The sequence below is a fragment of the Hypanus sabinus genome, chromosome 12 (genome assembly GCF_030144855.1).
Source record: "Hypanus sabinus isolate sHypSab1 chromosome 12, sHypSab1.hap1, whole genome shotgun sequence".
Classification (NCBI taxonomy): domain Eukaryota; kingdom Metazoa; phylum Chordata; class Chondrichthyes; order Myliobatiformes; family Dasyatidae; genus Hypanus; species Hypanus sabinus.
This window is the reverse complement of record NC_082717.1, coordinates 94,901,920-94,924,748: the sequence shown is the minus strand read 5'-3', so window position 1 is coordinate 94,924,748 and position 22,829 is coordinate 94,901,920.

Genomic DNA, 22,829 nt, shown 5'->3' with positions numbered 1-22,829 from the left:
TTTTCTACACAATGGAACATTAGCGTTTGCAGAACAAAACCAATTCAATGGCTTTTCCACTGTAAAGTGTACCAGGTAGGTTACTGAATTCAGCTTGCATTGGTGTATTCCATGGCATTGAGCACTCTACATGCAATAACTGTACTCTTCCAGATCACCTTGAGTAGTTAGGTACTCTAGCTTATCACAAAATGTATTGAAAAGAAAGTAACGTATTCAACTCAATGGAGTGTATAGTTCAAATTTGCAGAAAACCAGTATGTGCTAACATGAAGTAAACCTTATTATTATACACACCATATGCTTTAGAGTCATCAGCAACCAATTTTATGAGTGTGCCTACTAAGCTCAAGATGTTACTTTCAGTAACACCTACTTTTCTACACAGTGGAACATTAGCGTTTGCAGAACAAAACCAATTCAATGGCTGTTCCACTGTAAAGGGTACTAGGTAGGTTACTGAATTCAGGTTGCATTGGTGAATTCGATGGCATTGAGCACTCTACATGCAATATCTATACAGTTCCAGATCACCTTCAGTAGTTATATACACTAGCTTATCACAAAATGTATTGAATAGAAAGTAAAGCATTCAACTCAATGGAGTGTATAGTTCAAATTAGCAGAAAACCAGTATGTGCTAACATGAAGTAAACCTTATTATTATGCACAGCATATGATTTAGAGTAGTATGCAACCAATTTTATGAGTGTGCTAACTAAGCACCAGAATTTACTTTCAGTAACATAACGTTTTCTACACAATGGAACATTAGCGTTTGCAGGACGAAACCAATTCAATGGCTGTTCCACTGTAAAGGGTACCAAGTAGGTTACTTAATTCAGCTTGCATTGGTGTATTCCATGGCATTGAGCACTCTACATGCAATATCTATACACTTCCAGATCACCTTGAGTAGTTAGGTTCTCTAGCTTATCACAAAATGTATTGAATAGAAAGTAAAGCATTCAACTCAATGGAGTGTATAGTTCAAATTAGCTGAAAACAAGTATGTGCTAACATGAAGTAAACCTTATTATTATACACACCATATGATTTAGAGTAGTCTGCTACCAATTTTATGAGTGTGCTAACTAAGCACCAGAATTTACTTTCAGTAACATAACGTTTTCTACACAATGGAACATTAGCGTTTGCAGAACAAAACCAATTCAATGGCTTTTCCACTGTAAAGTGTACCAGGTAGGTTACTGAATTCAGCTTGCATTGGTGTATTCCATGGCATTGAGCACTCTACATGCAATAACTGTACTCTTCCAGATCACCTTGAGTAGTTAGGTACTCTAGCTTATTACAAAATGTATTGAAAAGAAAGTAACGTATTCAACTCAATGGAGTGTATAGTTCAAATTTGCAGAAAACCAGTATGTGCTAAGATGAAGTAAACCTTATTATTATACACACCATATGCTTTAGAGTCATCAGCAACCAATTTTATGAGTGTGCCTACTAAGCTCAAGATGTTACTTTCAGTAACACCTACTTTTCTACACAGTGGAACATTAGCGTTTGCAGAACAAAACCAATTCAATGGCTGTTCCACTGTAAAGGGTACTAGGTAGGTTACTGAATTCAGGTTGCATTGGTGAATTCCATGGCATTGAGCACTCTACATGCAATATCTATACAGTTCCAGATCACCTTCAGTAGTTATATACACTAGCTTATCACAAAATGTATTGAATAGAAAGTAAAGCATTCAACTCAATGGAGTGTATAGTTCAAATTAGCAGAAAACCAGTATGTGCTAACATGAAGTAAACCTTATTATTATACACACCATATGATTTAGAGTAGTCAGCAACCAATTTTATGAGTGTGCCTACTAAGCTCAAGATGTTACTTTCAGTACCAACAACTTATCTACACAGTGGAACAATAGCGTTTGCAGAACAAAACCAATTCAATGGCTGTTCCACTGTAAAGGGTACTAGGTAGGTTACTGAATTCAGCTTGCATTGGTGTATTCCATGGCATTGAGCACTCTACATGCAATATCTATACACTTCCAGATCAGCTTGAGCAGTTATATACACTACATTATCACAAACTGTATTCAATAGAATGTAAAGCATTCAACTCAATGGAGTGTACAGTTCAAATTTGCTGAAATCCAGTATGTGCTAACATGATGTAAACCTTACTACGATGCACAGCATATGATTTAGAGTAGTCTGCAAGCAATTTTATGAGTGTGCTAACTAAGCACAAGAATTTACTTTCAGTAACATAACGTTTTCTACTCACTGGAACATTAGCGTTTGCAGAACAAAACCAATTCAATGGCTGTTCCACTGTAAAGGGTACTAGGTAGGTTATTGAATTCAGGTTGCATTGGTGTATTCTATGGCATTGAGCACTCTACATGCAATATCTATACAGTTCCAGATCACCTTCAGTAGTTATATACACTAGCTTATCACAAAATGTATTGAATAGAAAGTAAAGCATTCAACTCAATGGAGTGTATAGTTCAAATTAGCTGAAAACAAGTATGTGCTAACATGAAGTAAACCTTATTATTATACACACCATATGATTTAGAGTAGTCTGCTACCAATTTTATGAGTGTGCTAACTAAGCACCAGAATTTACTTTCAGTAACATAACGTTTTCTACACAATGGAACATTAGCGTTTGCAGAACAAAACCAATTCAATGGCTTTTCCACTGTAAAGTGTACCAGGTAGGTTACTGAATTCAGGTTGCATTGGTGAATTCCATGGCATTGAGCACTCTACATGCAATATCTATACACTTCCAGATCACCTTCAGTAGTTATCTACACTAGCTTATCACAAAATGTATTGAATAGAAAGTAAAGCATTCAACTCAATGGAGTGTATAGTTCAAATTAGCAGAAAACCAGTATGTGCTAACATGAAGAAAACCTTATTATTATACACACCATATGATTTAGAGTAGTCAGCAACCAATTTTATGAGTGTGCCTACTAAGCTCAAGATGTTACTTTCAGTACCAACAACGTATCTACACAATGGAACATTAGCGTTTGCAGAACAAAACCAATTCAATGGCTGTTCCACTGTAAAGGGTAGTAGGAAGGTTACTGAATTCAGCTTGCAATGGTGTATTCCATGGCATTGAGCACTCTACATGCAATATCTATACACTTCCAGATCACCTTGAGTAGTTAGGTTCTCTAGCTTATCACAAAATGTATTGAATAGAAAGTAAAGCATTCAACTCAATGGAGTGTATAGTTCAAATTAGCTGAAAACAAGTATGTGCTAACATGAAGTAAACCTTATTATTATACACACCATATGATTTAGAGTAGTCTGCTACCAATTTTATGAGTGTGCTAACTAAGCACCAGAATTTACTTTCAGTAACATAACGTTTTCTACACAATGGAACATTAGCGTTTGCAGAACAAAAGCAATTCAATGGCTTTTCCACTGTAAAGTGTACCAGGTAGGTTACTGAATTCAGCTTGCATTGGTGTATTCCATGGCATTGAGCACTCTACATGCAATAACTGTACTCTTCCAGATCACCTTGAGTAGTTAGGTACTCTAGCTTATCACAAAATGTATTGAAAAGAAAGTACCGTATTCAACTCAATGGAGTGTATAGTTCAAATTTGCAGAAAACCAGTATGTGCTAAGATGAAGTAAACCTCATTATTATACACACCATATGCTTTAGAGTCATCAGCAACCAATTTTATGAGTGTGCCTACTAAGCTCAAGATGTTACTTTCAGTAACACCTACTTTTCTACACAGTGGAACATTAGCGTTTGCAGAACAAAACCATTTCAATGGCTGTTCCACTGTAAAGGGTACTAGGTAGGTTACTTAATTCAGGTTGCATTGGTGAATTCCATGGCATTGAGCACTCTACATGCAATATCTATACAGTTCCAGATCACCTTCAGTAGTTATATACACTAGCTTATCACAAAATGTATTGAATAGAAAGTAAAGCATTCAACTCAATGGAGTGTATAGTTCAAATTAGCAGAAAACCAGTATGTGCTAACATGAAGTAAACCTTATTATTATGCACAGCATATGATTTAGAGTAGTCTGCAACCAATTTTATGAGTGTGCTAACTAAGCACCAGAATTTACTTTCAGTAACATAACGTTTTCTACACAATGGAACATTGGCGTTTGCAGGACAAAACCAATTCAATAGCTGTTCCACTGTAAAGGGTACTAGGTAGGTTACTGAATTCAGCTTGCAATGGTTTATTCCATGGCATTGAGCACTCTACATGCAATATCTATACAGTTCCAGATCACCTTGAGCAGTTATATACACTACCTTAAAATGTATTGAATAGAAAGTAAAGCATTCAACTCACTGGAGTGTATAGTTCAAATTAGCTGAAAACAAGTATGTGCTAACATGAAGTAAACCTTATTATTATACACAGCATATGATTTAGAGTAGTCTGCAACCAATTTTATGAGTGTGCTAACTGCACAAGAATTTCTTTTCAGTAACATAAAGTTTTCTACTCACTGGAAAATTAGCGTTTGCAGAACATAACCAATTCAATGGCTGTTCCACTGTAAAGGGTACCAAGTAGGTTACTTAATTCAGCTTGCATTGGTGTATTCCATGGCATTGAGCACTCTACATGCAATATCTATACTCTTCCAGATCACCTTCAGTAGTTATATACAATAGGTTTTCACAAAATGTATTGAAAAGGAAGTAAAGTATTCAACTCAATGGAGTGTATAGTTCAAATTTGCAGAAAACCAGTATATGCTAACATGAAGTAAACCTTATTATTATACACACCATATGCTTTAGAGTCATCAGCAACCAATTTTATGAGTGTGCCTACTGAGCTCAAGATGTTACTTTCAGTAACACCTACTTTTCTACACAGTGGAACATTAGCGTTTGCAGAACAAAACCAATTCAATGGCTGTTCCACTGTAAAGGGTACTAGGTAGGTTACTGAATTCAGCTTGCATTGGTGTATTCCATGGCATTGAGCACTCTACATGCAATATCTATACAGTTCCAGATCAGCTTGAGCAGTTATATACACTACATTATCACAAACTGTATTGAATAGAATGTAAAGCATTCAACTCAAAGGAGTGTACAGTTCAAATTTGCTGAAATCCAGTATGTGCTAACATGATGTAAACCTTACTACTATGCACAGCATATGATTTAGAGTAGTCTGCAAGCAATTTTATGAGTGTGCTAACTAAGCACAAGAATTTACTTTCAGTAACATAACGTTTTCTACTCACTGGAACATTAGCGTTTGCAGAACAAAACCAATTCAATGGCTGTTCCACTGTAAAGAGTACCAAGTAGGATACTTAATTCAGCTTGCATTGGTGTATTCCATGGCATTCAGCAGTCTACATGCAATATCTATACTCTTCCAGATCACCTTGTGTAGGTAGGTACACTAGCTTATCACAAAATGTATTGAATAGAAAGTAAAGCATTCAACTCAATGGAGTGTATAGTTCAAATTAGCTGAAAACAAGTATGTGCTAACATGAAGTAAACCTTATTATTATACACACCATATGATTTAGAGTCATCAGCAACCAATTTTATGAGTGTGCCTACTAAGCTCAAGATGTTACTTTCAGTAACACCTACTTTTCTACACAGTGGAACATTAGCGTTTGCAGAACAAAACCAATTCAATGGCTGTTCCACTGTAAAGGGTACTAGGTAGGTTACTGAATTCAGCTTGCATTGGTTTATTCCATGGCATTGAGCACTCTACATGCAATATCTATACAGTTCCAGATCACCTTGAGCAGTTATACACACTACCTTAAAATGTATTGAATAGAAAGTAAAGCATTCAACTCACTGGAGTGTATAGTTCAAATTTGCTGAAAACAAGTATGTGCTAACATGAAGTAAACCTTATTATTATACACAGCATATGATTTAGAGTAGTCTGCAACCAATTTTATGAGTGTGCTAACTGCACAAGAATTTCTTTTCAGTAACATAAAGTTTTCTACTCACTGGAAAATTAGCGTTTGCAGAACAAAACCAATTCAATGGCTGTTCCACTGTAAAGGGTACCAAGTAGGTTACTTAATTCAGCTTGCATTGGTGTATTCCATGGCATTGAGCACTCTACATGCAATATCTATACTCTTCCAGATCACCTTGACTAGTTAGGTACTCTAACTTATCACAAAATGTATTGAATAGAAAGTAAAGCATTCAACTCAATGGAGTGTATAGTTCAAATTAGCAGAAAACCAGTATGTGCTAACATGAAGTAAACCTTATTATTATGCACAGCATATGATTTAGAGTAGTCTGCAAGCAATTTTATGAGTGTGCTAACTAAGCACAAGAATTTACTTTCAGTAACATAACGTTTTCTACTCACTGGAACATTAGCGTTTGCAGAACAAAACCAATTCAATGGCTGTTCCACTGTAAAGAGTACCAAGTAGGATACTTAATTCAGCTTGCATTGGTGTATTCCATGGCATTCAGCAGTCTACATGCAATATCTATACTCTTCCAGATCACTTTGTGTAGGTAGGTACACTAGCTTATCACAAAATGTATTGAATAGAAAGTAAAGCTTTCAAGTCAATGGAGTGTATAGTTCAAATTTGCAGAAAACCAGTATGTGCTAACATGAAGTAAACCTTATTATTATACACACCATATGCTTTAGAGTCATCAGCAACCAATTTTATGAGTGTGCCTACTAAGCTCAAGATGTTACTTTCAGTAACACCTACTTTTCTACACAGTGGAACATAAGCGTTTGCAGAACAAAACCAATTCAATGGCTGTTCCACTGTAAAGGGTACTAGGTAGGTTACTGAATTCAGCTTGCATTGGTGTATTCCACGGCATTGAGCACTCTACATGCAATATCTATACTCTTCCAGATCACCTTGAGTAGTTAGGTACTCTAGCTTATCACAAAATGTATTGAATAGAAAGTAAAGCATTCAACTCAAAGGACTGTATAGATCAAATTTGCAGAAAACCAGTATGTGATAACATGAAGTAAACCTTATTATTATACACACCATATTCTTTAGAGTCATCAGCAACCAATTTTATGAGTGTGCCTACTAAGCTCAAGATGTTACTTTCAGTAACACCTACATTTCTACACAGTGGAACATCAGCGTTTGCAGAACAAAACCAATTCAATGGCTATTCCACTGTAAAGGGTACTAGGTAGGTTACTGAATTCAGCTTGCATTGGTGAACTCCATGGCATTGAGCACTCTACATGCAATATCTATACAGTTCCAGATCACCTTGAGTAGTTAGGTACTCTAGCTTATCACAAAATGTATTGAATAGAAAGTAAAGCATTCAACTCAATGGAGTGTATAGTTCAAATTTGCAGAAAACCAGTATGTGCTAACATGATGTAAACCTTATTATTATGCACAGCATATGATTTAGAGTAGTCTGCAACCAATTTTATGAGTGTGCTAACTAAGTACAAGAATTTACTTTCAGTAAGATAACGTTTTCTACTCACTGGAACATTAGCGTTTGCAGAACAAAAGCAATTCAATGGCTGTTCCACTGTAAAGGGTACTAGGTAGGTTACTGAATTTAGGTTGCATTGGTGAATTCCATGGCATTGAGCACTCTACAGGCAATATCTATACAGTTCCAGATCACCTTGAATAATTAGGTACTCTAGCTTATCACAAAATGTATTGAATAGAAAGTAAAGCATTCAACTCAATGGAGTGTATAGTTCAAATTTGCTGAAAACAAGTATGTGCTATCATGAAGTAAACCTTATTATTATACACACCATATGATTTAGAGTAGTCTGCAACCAATTTTATGAGTGTGCTAACTAAGCACAAGAATTTACTTTCAGTAACATAACGTTTTCTACTCACTGGAACATTAGCGTTTGCAGAACAAAACCAATTCAATGGCTATTCCACTGTAAAGGGTACCAAGTAGGATACTTAATTCAGCGTGCATTGGTGTATTCCATGGCATTGAGCACTCTACATGCAATATCTATACTCTTCCAGATCACCTTGTGTAGGTAGGTACACTAGCTTATCACAAAATGTATTGAATAGAAAGTAAAGCATTCAAGTCAATGGAGTGTATAGTTCAAATTTGCAGAAAACCAGTATGTGCTAACATGAAGTAAACCTTATTATTATACACACCATACGCTTTAGAGTCGTCAGCAACCAATTTTATGAGTGTGCCTACTAAACTCAAGATGTTACTTTCAGTAACACCTACTTTTCTACACAGTGGAACATAAGCGTTTGCAGAACTAAACCAATTCAATGGCTGTTCCACTGTAAAGGGTACTAGGTAGGTTACTGAATTCAGCTTGCATTGGTGTATTCCACGGCATTGTGCACTCTACATGCAATATCTATACTCTTCCAGATCACCTTGAGTAGTTAGGTACTCTAGCTTATCACAAAATGTATTGAATAGAAAGTAAAGCATTCAACTCAAAGGACTGTATAGATCAAATTTGGAGAAAACCAGTATGTGCTAACATGAAGTAAACCTTATTATTATACACACCATATTCTTTAGAGTCATCAGCAACCAATTTTATGAGTGTGCCTACTAAGCTCAAGATGTTACTTTCAGTAACACCTACATTTCTACACAGTGGAACATTAGCGTTTGCAGAACAAAACCAATTCAATGGCTGTTCCACTGTAAAGGGTACTAGGTAGGTTACTGAATTCGGGTTGCATTGGTGAATTCTATGGCATTGAGCACTCTACATGCAATATCTATACAGTTCCAGATCACCTTCAGTAGTTATATACACTAGCTTATCACAAAATGTATTGAATAGAAAGTAAAGCATTCAACTCAATGGAGTGTATAGTTCAAATTAGCAGAAAACCAGTATGTGCTAACATGAAGTAAACCTTATTATTATACACACCATCTGATTTAGAGTAGTCAGCAACCAATTTTATGAGGGTGCCTACTAAGCTCAAGATGTTACTTTCAGTACCAACAACTTTTCTACACAGTGGAACATTAGCATTTGCAGAACAAAACCAATTCAATGGCTGTTCCACTGTAAAGGGTACTAGGTAGGTTACTGAATTCAGCTTGCAATGGTGTATTCCATGGCATTGAGCACTCTACATACAATATCTATACACTTCCAGATCATCTTGAGTAGTTAGGTTCACTAGCTTATCACAAAATGTATTGAATAGAAAGTAAAGCATTCAACTCAATGGAGTGTATAGTTCAAATTAGCAGAAAACCAGTATGTGCTAACATGAAGTAAACCTTATTATTATGCACAGCATATGATTTAGAGTAGTCTGCAACCAATTTTATGAGTGTGCTAAGTAAGCACAAGAATTTACTTTCAGTAACATAACGTTTTCTACTCACTGGAACATTAGAGTTTGCAGGACAAAACCAATTCAATGGCTGTTCCACTGTAAAGGGTACCAAGTAGGTTACTTAATTCAGCTTGCATTGGTGTATTCCATGGCATTGAGCACTCTACATGCAATATCTATACTCTTCCAGATCACCTTCAGTAGTTATATACAATAGGTTTTCACAAAATGTATTGAAAAGAAAGTAAAGTATTCAACTCAATGGAGTGTATAGTTCAAATTTGAAGAAAACCAGTATGTGCTAACATGAAGTAAACCTTATTATTATACACACCATATGCTTTAGAGTCATCAGCAACCAATTTTATGAGTGTGCCTACTGAGCTCAAGATGTTACTTTCAGTAACACCTACTTTTCTACACAGTGGAACATTAGCGTTTGCAGAACAAAACCAATTCAATGGCTGTTCCACTGTAAAGGGTACTAGGTAGGTTACTGAATTCAGCTTGCATTGGTGTATTCCATGGCATTGAGCACTCTACATGCAATATCTATACAGTTCCAGATCAGCTTGAGCAGTTATATACACTACATTATCACAAACTATTCAATAGAATGTAAAGCATTCAACTCAATGGAGTGTACAGTTCAAATTTGCTGAAATCCAGTATGTGCTAACATGATGTAAACACTACGATGCACAGCATATGATTTAGAGTAGTCTGCAAGCAATTTTATGAGTGTGCTAACTAAGCACAAGAATTTACTTTCAGTAACATAACGTTTTCTACTCACTGGAACATTAGCGTTTGTAGAACAAAACCAATTCAATGGCTGTTCCACTGTAAAGGGTACCAAGTAGGTTACTTAATTCAGCTTGCATTATTGTATTCCATGGCATTGAGCACTCTACATGCAAAATGTATAGTCTTCCAGATCACCTTCAGTAGTTATATACATTAGCTTTTCACAAAATGTATTGAAAAGAAAGTAAAGCATTCAACTCAATGGAGTGTATATTTCAAATTTGCAGAAAACCAGTATCTGCTAACATGAAGTAAACCTTATTATTATACACACCATATGCTTTAGAGTCATCAGCAACCAATTTTATGAGTGTGCCTACTAAGCTCAAGATGTTACTTTCAGTAACACCTACTTTTCTACACAGTGGAACATTAGCGTTTGCAGAACAAAACCAATTCAATGGCTGTTCCACTGTAAAGGGTACTAGGTAGGTTACTGAATTCAGCTTGCATTGGTGTATTCCATGGCATTGAGCACTCTACATGCAATATCTATAGTCTTCCAGATCACCTTCAGTAGTTATATACACTAGCTTATCACAAAATGTATTGAATAGAAAGTAAAGCATTCAACTCAATGGAGTGTATAGTTCAAATTAGCAGAAAACCAGTATGTGCTAACATGAAGTAAACCTTATTATTATGCACAGCATATGATTTAGAGTAGTCTGCAACCAATTTTATGAGTGTGCTAACTAAGCACCAGAATTTACTTTCAGTAACATAACGTTTTCTACACAATGGAACATTAGCGTTTGCAGAACAAAACCAACTCAATGGCTTTTCCACTGTAAAGTGTACCAGGTAGGTTACTGAATTCAGCTTGCATTGGTGTATTCCATGGCATTGAGCACTCTACATGCAATATCTATACTCTTCCAGATCACCTTGAGTAGTTAGGTACTCTAGCTTATCACAAAATGTATTGAATAGAAAGTAAAGCATTCAACTCAATGGAGTGTATAGTTCAAATTTGCTGAAAACAAGTATGTGCTAACATGAAGTAAACCTTATTATTATACACACCATATGATTTAGAGTATTCTGCAACCAATTTTAGGAGTGTGCTAACTAAGCACCAGAATTTACTTTCAGGAACATAACGTTTTCTACTCACTGGAACATTAGCGTTTGCAGAACAAAACCAATTCAATGGCTGTTCCACTGTAAAGGGTACTTGGTAGGTTACTGAATTCAGCTTGCATTGGTGTATTCCATGGCATTGAGCACTCTACATGCAATATCTATACAGTTCCAGATCAGCTTGAGCAGTTATATACACTACATTATCACAAACTGTATTGAATAGAATGTAAAGCATTCAACTCAAAGGACTGTATAGATCAAATTAGCTGAAAACAAGTATGTGCTAACATGAAGTAAACCTTATTATTATACACACCATATGATTTAGAGTAGTCTGCAAACAATTTTATGAGTGTGCTAACTAAGCACAAGAATTTACTTTCAGTAACATAACGTTTTCTACTCACTGGAACATTAGCGTTTGCAGAACAAAACCAATTCAATGGCTGTTCCACTGTAAAGGGTACTATTTAGGTTATTGAATTCAGGTTGCATTGGTGAATTCTATGGCATTGAACACTCTACATGCAATATCCATACAGTTCCAGATCACCTTCAGTAGTTATATACACTAGCTTATCACAAAATGTATTGAATAGAAAGTAAAGCATTCAACTCAATGGAGTGTACAGTTCAAATTAGCAGAAAACCAGTATGTGCTAACATGAAGTAAACCTTATTATTATGCACAGCATATGATTTAGAGTAGTCTGCAAACAATTTTATGAGTGTGCTAACTAAGCACAAGAATTTACTTTCAGTAGCATAACGTTTTCTACTCACTGGAACATTAGCGTTTGCAGAACAAAACCAATTCAATGGCTGTTCCACTGTAAAGGGTACTATTTAGGTTATTGAATTCAGGTTGCATTGGTGAATTCTATGGCATTGAACACTCTACATGCAATATCCATACAGTTCCAGATCACCTTCAGTAGTTATATACACTAGCTTATCACAAAATGTATTGAATAGAAAGTAAAGCATTCAACTCAATGGAGTGTACAGTTCAAATTAGCAGAAAACCAGTATGTGCTAACATGAAGTAAACCTTATTATTATGCACAGCATATGATTTAGAGTAGTCTACAAACAATTTTATGAGTGTGCTAACTAAGCCCAAGAATTTACTTTCAGTAACATAACGTTTTCTACTCACTCGAACATTAGAGTTTGCAGGACAAAACCAATTCAATGGCTGTTCCACTGTAAAGGTTACCAAGTAGGTTACTTAATTCAGCTTGCATTGGTGTATTCCATGGCATTGAGCACTCTACATGCAAAATGTATAGTCTTCCAGATCACCTTCAGTAGTTATATACATTAGCTTTTCACAAAATGTATTGAAAAGAAAGTAAAGCATTCAACTCAATGGAGTGTATATTTCAAATTTGCAGAAAACCAGTATCTGCTAACATGAAGTAAACCTTATTATTATACACACCATATGCTTTAGAGTCATCAGCAACCAATTTTATGAGTGTGCCTACTAAGCTCAAGATGTTACTTTCAGTAACACCTACTTTTCTACACAGTGGAACATTAGCGTTTGCAGAACAAAACCAATTCAATGGCTGTTCCACTGTAAAGGGTACTAGGTAGGTTACTGAATTCAGCTTGCATTGGTGTATTCCATGGCATTGAGCACTCTACATGCAATATCTATAGTCTTCCAGATCACCTTCAGTAGTTATATACACTAGCTTATCACAAAATGTATTGAATAGAAAGTAAAGCATTCAACTCAATGGAGTGTATAGTTCAAATTAGCAGAAAACCAGTATGTGCTAACATGAAGTAAACCTTATTATTATGCACAGCATATGATTTAGAGTAGTCTGCAACCAATTTTATGAGTGTGCTAACTAAGCACCAGAATTTACTTTCAGTAACATAACGTTTTCTACACAATGGAACATTAGCGTTTGCAGAACAAAACCAACTCAATGGCTTTTCCACTGTAAAGTGTACCAGGTAGGTTACTGAATTCAGCTTGCATTGGTGTATTCCATGGCATTGAGCACTCTACATGCAATAACTGTACTCTTCCAGATCACCTTGAGTAGTTAGGTACTCTAGCTTATCACAAAATGTATTGAAAAGAAAGTAACGTATTCAACTCAATGGAGTGTATAGTCCAAATTTGCAGAAAACCAGTATGTGCTAACATGAAGTAAACCTTATTATTATACACACCATATGCTTTAGAGTCATCAGCAACCAATTTTATGAGTGTGCCTACTAAGCTCAAGATGTTACTTTCAGTAACACCTACTTTTCTACACAGTGGAACATTAGCGTTTGCAGAACAAAACCAATTCAATGGCTGTTCCACTGTAAAGGGTACTAGGTAGGTTACTGAATTCAGGTTGCATTGGTGAATTCCATGGCATTGAGCACTCTACATGCAATATCTATACAGTTCCAGATCACCTTCAGTAGTTATATACACTAGCTTATCACAAAATGTATTGAATAGAAAGTAAAGCATTCAACTCAATGGAGTGTATAGTTCAAATTAGCAGAAAACCAGTATGTGCTAACATGAAGTAAACCTTATTATTATGCACAGCATATGATTTAGAGTAGTCTGCAACCAATTTTATGAGTGTGCTAACTAAGCACCAGAATTTACTTTCAGTAACATAACGTTTTCTACACAATGGAACATTAGCGTTTGCAGGACAAAACCAATTCAATGGCTGTTCCACTGTAAAGGGTACTAGGTAGGTTACTGAATTCAGCTTGCATTGGTTTATTCCATGGCATTGAGCACTCTACATGCAATATCTATACAGTTCCAGATCACCTTGAGCAGTTATATACACTACCTTAAAATGTATTGAATAGAAAGTAAAGCATTCAACTCAATGGAGTGTATAGTTCAAATTAGCAGAAAACCAGTATGTGCTAACATGAAGTAAACCTTATTATTATACACACCATATGATTTAGAGTAGTCAGCAACCAATTTTATGAGTGTGCCTACTAAGCTCAAGATGTTACTTTCAGTACCAACAACTTATCTACACAGTGGAACAATAGCGTTTGCAGAACAAAACCAATTCAATGGCTGTTCCACTGTAAAGGGTACTAGGTAGGTTACTGAATTCAGCTTGCATTGGTGTATTCCATGGCATTGAGCACTCTACATGCAATATCTATACAGTTCCAGATCACCTGCAGTAGTTATCTACACTAGCTTATCACAAAATGTATTGAATAGAAAGTAAAGCATTCAACTCAATGGAGTGTATAGTTCAAATTTGCAGAAAACCAGTATGTGCTAACATGAAGTAAACCTTATTATTATACACACCATATGATTTAGAGTAGTCAGCAACCAATTTTATGAGTGTGCCTACTAAGCTCAAGATGTTACTTTCAGTACCAACAACTTATCTACACAGTGGAACAATAGCGTTTGCAGAACAAAACCAATTCAATGGCTGTTCCACTGTAAAGGGTACTAGGTAGGTTACTGAATTCAGCTTGCATTGGTGTATTCCATGGCATTGAGCACTCTACATGCAATAACTGTACTCTTCCAGATCACCTTGAGTAGTTAGGTACTCTAGCTTATCACAAAATGTATTGAAAAGAAAGTAACGTATTCAACTCAATGGAGTGTATAGTTCAAATTTGCAGAAAACCAGTATGTGCTAACATGAAGTAAACCTTATTATTATACACACCATATGATTTAGAGTCATCAGCAACCAATTTTATGAGTGTGCCTACTAAGCTCAAGATGTTACTTTCAGTAACACCTACTTTTCTACACAGTGGAACATTAGCGTTTGCAGAACAAAACCAATTCAATGGCTGTTCCACTGTAAAGGGTACTAGGTAGGTTACTGAATTCAGCTTGCATTGGTTTATTCCATGGCATTGAGCACTCTACATGCAATATCTATACAGTTCCAGATCACCTTGAGCAGTTATATACACTACCTTAAAATGTATTGAATAGAAAGTAAAGCATTCAACTCACTGGAGTGTATAGTTCAAATTTGCTGAAAACAAGTATGTGCTAACATGAAGTAAACCTTATTATTATACACAGCATATGATTTAGAGTAGTCTGCAACCAATTTTATGAGTGTGCTAACTGCACAAGAATTTCTTTTCAGTAACATAAAGTTTTCTACTCACTGGAAAATTAGCGTTTGCAGAACAAAACCAATTCAATGGCTGTTCCACTGTAAAGGGTACCAAGTAGGTTACTTAATTCAGCTTGCATTGGTGTATTCCATGGCATTGAGCACTCTACATGCAATATCTATACTCTTCCAGATCACCTTGACTAGTTAGGTACTCTAACTTATCACAAAATGTATTGAATAGAAAGTAAAGCATTCAACTCAATGGAGTGTATAGTTCAAATTAGCAGAAAACCAGTATGTGCTAACATGAAGTAAACCTTATTATTATGCACAGCATATGATTTAGAGTAGTCTGCAACCAATTTTATGAGTGTGCTCAGTAAGCACAAGAATTTACTTTCAGTAACATAACGTTTTCTACTCACTGGAACATTAGAGTTTGCAGGACAAAACCAATTCAATGGCTGTTCCACTGTAAAGGGTACCAAGTAGGTTACTTAATTCAGCTTGCATTGGTGTATTCCATGGCATTGAGCACTCTACATGCAATATCTATACTCTTCCAGATCACCTTCAGTAGTTATATACAATAGGTTTTCACAAAATGTATTGAAAAGAAAGTAAAGTATTCAACTCAATGGAGTGTATAGTTCAAATTTGCAGAAAACCAGTATGTGCTAACATGAAGTAAACCTTATTATTATACACACCATATGCTTTAGAGTCATCAGCAACCAATTTTATGAGTGTGCCTACTAAGCTCAAGATGTTACTTTCAGTAACACCTACTTTTCTACACAGTGGAACATTAGCGTTTGCAGAACAAAACCAATTCAATGGCTGTTCCACTGTAAAGGGTACTAGGTAGGTTACTGAATTCAGGTTGCATTGGTGAATTCCATGGCATTGAGCACTCTACATGCAATATCTATACAGTTCCAGATCACCTTCAGTAGTTATATACACTAGCTTATCACAAAATGTATTGAATAGAAAGTAAAGCATTCAACTCAATGGAGTGTATAGTTCAAATTAGCAGAAAACCAGTATGTGCTAACATGAAGTAAACCTTATTATTATGCACAGCATATGATTTAGAGTAGTCTGCAACCAATTTTATGAGTGTGCTAACTAAGCACCAGAATTTACTTTCAGTAACATAACGTTTTCTACACAATGGAACATTAGCGTTTGCAGGACAAAACCAATTCAATGGCTGTTCCACTGTAAAGGGTACTAGGTAGGTTACTGAATTCAGCTTGCATTGGTTTATTCCATGGCATTGAGCACTCTACATGCAATATCTATACAGTTCCAGATCACCTTGAGCAGTTATATACACTACCTTAAAATGTATTGAATAGAAAGTAAAGCATTCAACTCAATGGAGTGTATAGTTCAAATTAGCAGAAAACCAGTATGTGCTAACATGAAGTAAACCTTATTATTATACACACCATATGATTTAGAGTAGTCAGCAACCAATTTTATGAGTGTGCCTACTAAGCTCAAGATGTTACTTTCAGTACCAACAACTTATCTACACAGTGGAACAATAGCGTTTGCAGAACAAAACCAATTCAATGGCTGTTCCACTGTAAAGGGTACTAGGTAGGTTACTGAATTCAGCTTGCATTGGTGTATTCCATGGCATTGAGCACTCTACATGCAATATCTATACAGTTCCAGATCACCTGCAGTAGTTATCTACACTAGCTTATCACAAAATGTATTGAATAGAAAGTAAAGCATTCAACTCAATGGAGTGTATAGTTCAAATTTGCAGAAAACCAGTATGTGCTAACATGAAGTAAACCTTATTATTATACACACCATATGATTTAGAGTAGTCAGCAACCAATTTTATGAGTGTGCCTACTAAGCTCAAGATGTTACTTTCAGTACCAACAACTTATCTACACAGTGGAACAATAGCGTTTGCAGAACAAAACCAATTCAATGGCTGTTCCACTGTAAAGGGTACTAGGTAGGTTACTGAATTCAGCTTGCATTGGTGTATTCCATGGCATTGAGCACTCTACATGCAATAACTGTACTCTTCCAGATCACCTTGAGTAGTTAGGTACTCTAGCTTATCACAAAATGTATTGAAAAGAAAGTAACGTATTCAACTCAATGGAGTGTATAGTTCAAATTTGCAGAAAACCAGTATGTGCTAACATGAAGTAAACCTTATTATTATACACACCATATGATTTAGAGTCATCAGCAACCAATTTTATGAGTGTGCCTACTAAGCTCAAGATGTTACTTTCAGTAACACCTACTTTTCTACACAGTGGAACATTAGCGTTTGCAGAACAAAACCAATTCAATGGCTGTTCCACTGTAAAGGGTACTAGGTAGGTTACTGAATTCAGCTTGCATTGGTGTATTCCATGGCATTGAGCACTCTACATGCAATATCTATACAGTTCCAGATCAGCTTGAGCAGTTATATACACTACATTATCACAAACTGTATTGAATAGAATGTAAAGCATTCAACTCAAAGGAGTGTACAGTTCAAATTTGCTGAAATCCAGTATGTGCTAACATGATGTAAACCTTACTACTATGCACAGCATATGATTTAGAGTAGTCTGCAAGCAATTTTATGAGTGTGCTAACTAAGCACAAGAATTTACTTTCAGTAACATAACGTTTTCTACTCACTGGAACATTAGCGTTTGCAGAACAAAACCAATTCAATGGCTGTTCCACTGTAAAGAGTACCAAGTAGGATACTTAATTCAGCTTGCATTGGTGTATTCCATGGCATTCAGCAGTCTACATGTAATATCTATACTCTTCCAGATCACCTTGTGTAGGTAGGTACACTAGCTTATCACAAAATGTATTGAATAGAAAGTAAAGCTTTCAAGTCAATGGAGTGTATAGTTCAAATTTGCAGAAAACCAGTATGTGCTAACATGAAGTAAACCTTATTATTATACACACCATATGCTTTAGAGTCATCAGCAACCAATTTTATGAGTGTGCCTACTAAGCTCAAGATGTTACTTTCAGTAACACCTACTTTTCTACACAGTGGAACATAAGCGTTTGCAGAACAAAACCAATTCAATGGCTGTTCCACTGTAAAGGGTACTAGGTAGGTTACTGAATTCAGCTTGCATTGGTGTATTCCACGGCATTGAGCACTCTACATGCAATATCTATACTCTTCCAGATCACCTTGAGTAGTTAGGTACTCTAGCTTATCACAAAATGTATTGAATAGAAAGTAAAGCATTCAACTCAAAGGACTGTATAGATCAAATTTGCAGAAAACCAGTATGTGATAACATGAAGTAAACCTTATTATTATACACACCATATTCTTTAGAGTCATCAGCAACCAATTTTATGAGTGTGCCTACTAAGCTCAAGATGTTACTTTCAGTAACACCTACATTTCTACACAGTGGAACATCAGCGTTTGCAGAACAAAACCAATTCAATGGCTATTCCACTGTAAAGGGTACTAGGTAGGTTACTGAATTCAGCTTGCATTGGTGAACTCCATGGCATTGAGCACTCTACATGCAATATCTATACAGTTCCAGATCACCTTGAGTAGTTAGGTACTCTAGCTTATCACAAAATGTATTGAATAGAAAGTAAAGCATTCAACTCAATGGAGTGTATAGTTCAAATTTGAAGAAAACCAGTATGTGCTAACATGATGTAAACCTTATTATTATGCACAGCATATGATTTAGAGTAGTCTGCAACCAATTTTATGAGTGTGCTAACTAAGTACAAGAATTTACTTTCAGTAAGATAACGTTTTCTACTCACTGGAACATTAGCGTTTGCAGAACAAAAGCAATTCAATGGCTGTTCCACTGTAAAGGGTACTAGGTAGGTTACTGAATTTAGGTTGCATTGGTGAATTCCATGGCATTGAGCACTCTACAGGCAATATCTATACAGTTCCAGATCACCTTGAATAATTAGGTACTCTAGCTTATCACAAAATGTATTGAATAGAAAGTAAAGCATTCAACTCAATGGAGTGTATAGTTCAAATTTGCTGAAAACAAGTATGTGCTATCATGAAGTAAACCTTATTATTATACACACCATATGATTTAGAGTAGTCTGCAACCAATTTTATGAGTGTGCTAACTAAGCACAAGAATTTACTTTCAGTAACATAACGTTTTCTACTCACTGGAACATTAGCGTTTGCAGAACAAAACCAATTCAATGGCTGTTCCACTGTAAAGGGTACCAAGTAGGATACTTAATTCAGCGTGCATTGGTGTATTCCATGGCATTGAGCACTCTACATGCAATATCTATACTCTTCCAGATCACCTTGTGTAGGTAGGTACACTAGCTTATCACAAAATGTATTGAATAGAAAGTAAAGCATTCAAGTCAATGGAGTGTATAGTTCAAATTTGCAGAAAACCAGTATGTGCTAACATGAAGTAAACCTTATTATTATACACACCATACGCTTTAGAGTCGTCAGCAACCAATTTTATGAGTGTGCCTACTAAGCTCAAGATGTTACTTTCAGTAACACCTACTTTTCTACACAGTGGAACATAAGCGTTTGCAGAACTAAACCAATTCAATGGCTGTTCCACTGTAAAGGGTACTAGGTAGGTTACTGAATTCAGCTTGCATTGGTGTATTCCACGGCATTGTGCACTCTACATGCAATATCTATACTCTTCCAGATCACCTTGAGTAGTTAGGTACTCTAGCTTATCACAAAATGTATTGAATAGAAAGTAAAGCATTCAACTCAAAGGACTGTATAGATCAAATTTGGAGAAAACCAGTATGTGCTAACATGAAGTAAACCTTATTATTATACACACCATATTCTTTAGAGTCATCAGCAACCAATTTTATGAGTGTGCCTACTAAGCTCAAGATGTTACTTTCAGTAACACCTACATTTCTACACAGTGGAACATTAGCGTTTGCAGAACAAAACCAATTCAATGGCTGTTCCACTGTAAAGGGTACTAGGTAGGTTACTGAATTCGGGTTGCATTGGTGAATTCTATGGCATTGAGCACTCTACATGCAATATCTATACAGTTCCAGATCACCTTCAGTAGTTATATACACTAGCTTATCACAAAATGTATTGAATAGAAAGTAAAGCATTCAACTCAATGGAGTGTATAGTTCAAATTTGCTGAAAACAAGTATGTGCTAACATGAAGTAAACCTTATTATTATACGCACCATATGATTTAGAGTAGTCTGCAACCAATTTTATGAGGGTGCTAACTAAGCACAAGAATTTGCTTTCAGTAACACCTACTTTTCTACACAGTGGAACATTAGCGTTTGCAGAACAAAACCAATTCAATGGCTGTTCCACTGTAAAGGGTACTAGGTAGGTTACTGAATTCAGGTTGCATTGGTGAATTCCATGGCATTGAGCACTCTACATGCAATATCTATACACTTCCAGATCACCTTCAGTAGTTATCTACACTAGCTTATCACAAAATGTATTGAATAGAAAGTAAAGCATTCAACTCAATGGAGTGTATAGTTCAAATTAGCAGAAAACCAGTATGTGCTAACATGAAGTAAACCTTATTATTATACACACCATCTGATTTAGAGTAGTCAGCAACCAATTTTATGAGTGTGCCTACTAAGCTCAAGATGTTACTTTCAGTACCAACAACTTTTCTACACAGTGGAACATTAGCGTTTGCAGAACAAAACCAATTCAATGGCTGTTCCACTGTAAAGGGTACTAGGTAGGTTACTGAATTCAGCTTGCAATGGTGTATTCCATGGCACTGAGCACTCTACATACAATATCTATACACTTCCAGATCATCTTGAGTAGTTAGGTTCACTAGCTTATCACAAAATGTATTGAATAGAAAGTAAAGCATTCAACTCAATGGAGTGTATAGTTCAAATTAGCAGAAAACCAGTATGTGCTAACATGAAGTAAACCTTATTATTATGCACAGCATATGATTTAGAGTAGTCTGCAACCAATTTTATGAGTGTGCTAAGTAAGCACAAGAATTTACTTTCAGTAACATAACGTTTTCTACTCACTGGAACATTAGAGTTTGCAGGACAAAACCAATTCAATGGCTGTTCCACTGTAAAGGGTACCAAGTAGGTTACTTAATTCAGCTTGCATTGGTGTATTCCATGGCATTGAGCACTCTACATGCAATATCTATACTCTTCCAGATCACCTTCAGTAGTTATATACAATAGGTTTTCACAAAATGTATTGAAAAGAAAGTAAAGTATTCAACTCAATGGAGTGTATAGTTCAAATTTGAAGAAAACCAGTATGTGCTAACATGAAGTAAACCTTATTATTATACACACCATATGCTTTAGAGTCATCAGCAACCAATTTTATGAGTGTGCCTACTGAGCTCAAGATGTTACTTTCAGTAACACCTACTTTTCTACACAGTGGAACATTAGCGTTTGCAGAACAAAACCAATTCAATGGCTGTTCCACTGTAAAGGGTACTAGGTAGGTTACTGAATTCAGCTTGCATTGGTGTATTCCATGGCATTGAGCACTCTACATGCAATATCTATACAGTTCCAGATCAGCTTTGGCAGTTATATACACTACATTATCACAAACTATTCAATAGATTGTAAAGCATTCAACTCAATGGAGTGTACAGTTCAAATTTGCTGAAATCCAGTATGTGCTAACATGATGTAAACACTACGATGCACAGCATATGATTTAGAGTAGTCTGCAAGCAATTTTATGAGTGTGCTAACTAAGCACAAGAATTTACTTTCAGTAACATAACGTTTTCTACTCACTGGAACATAGCGTTTGTAGAACAAAACCAATTCAATGGCTGTTCCACTGTAAAGGGTACCAAGTAGGTTACTTAATTCAGCTTGCATTGGTGTATTCCATGGCATTGAGCACTCTACATGCAATATCTATACTCTTCCAGATCACCTTGAGTAGTTAGGTACTCTAGCTTATCACAAAATGTATTGAATAGAAAGTAAAGCATCCAACTCAAAGGACTGTATAGACCAAATTAACTGAAAACAAGTATGTGCTAACATGAAGTAAACCTTATTATTATACACACCATATGATTTAGAGTAGTCTGCAACCAATTTTATGAGTGTGCTAACTTAGCACAAGAATTTACTTTCAGTAACATAACGTTTTATACTCACTGGAACATTAGCATTTGCAGAACAAAACCAATTCAATGGCTGTTCCACTGTAAAGGGTACTAGGTAGGTTACTGAATTCAGGTTGCATTGGTGAATTCTATGGCATTGAGTACTCTACATGCAATATCTATACAGTTCCAGATCACCTTGAGTAGTTATATACACTAGCTTATCACAAAATGTATTTAATAGAAACTAAAGCTTTCAACTCAATGGAGTGTATAGTTCAAATTTGCAGAAAACCAGTATGTGCTAACATGATGTAAACCTTATTATTATGCACAGCATATGATTTAGAG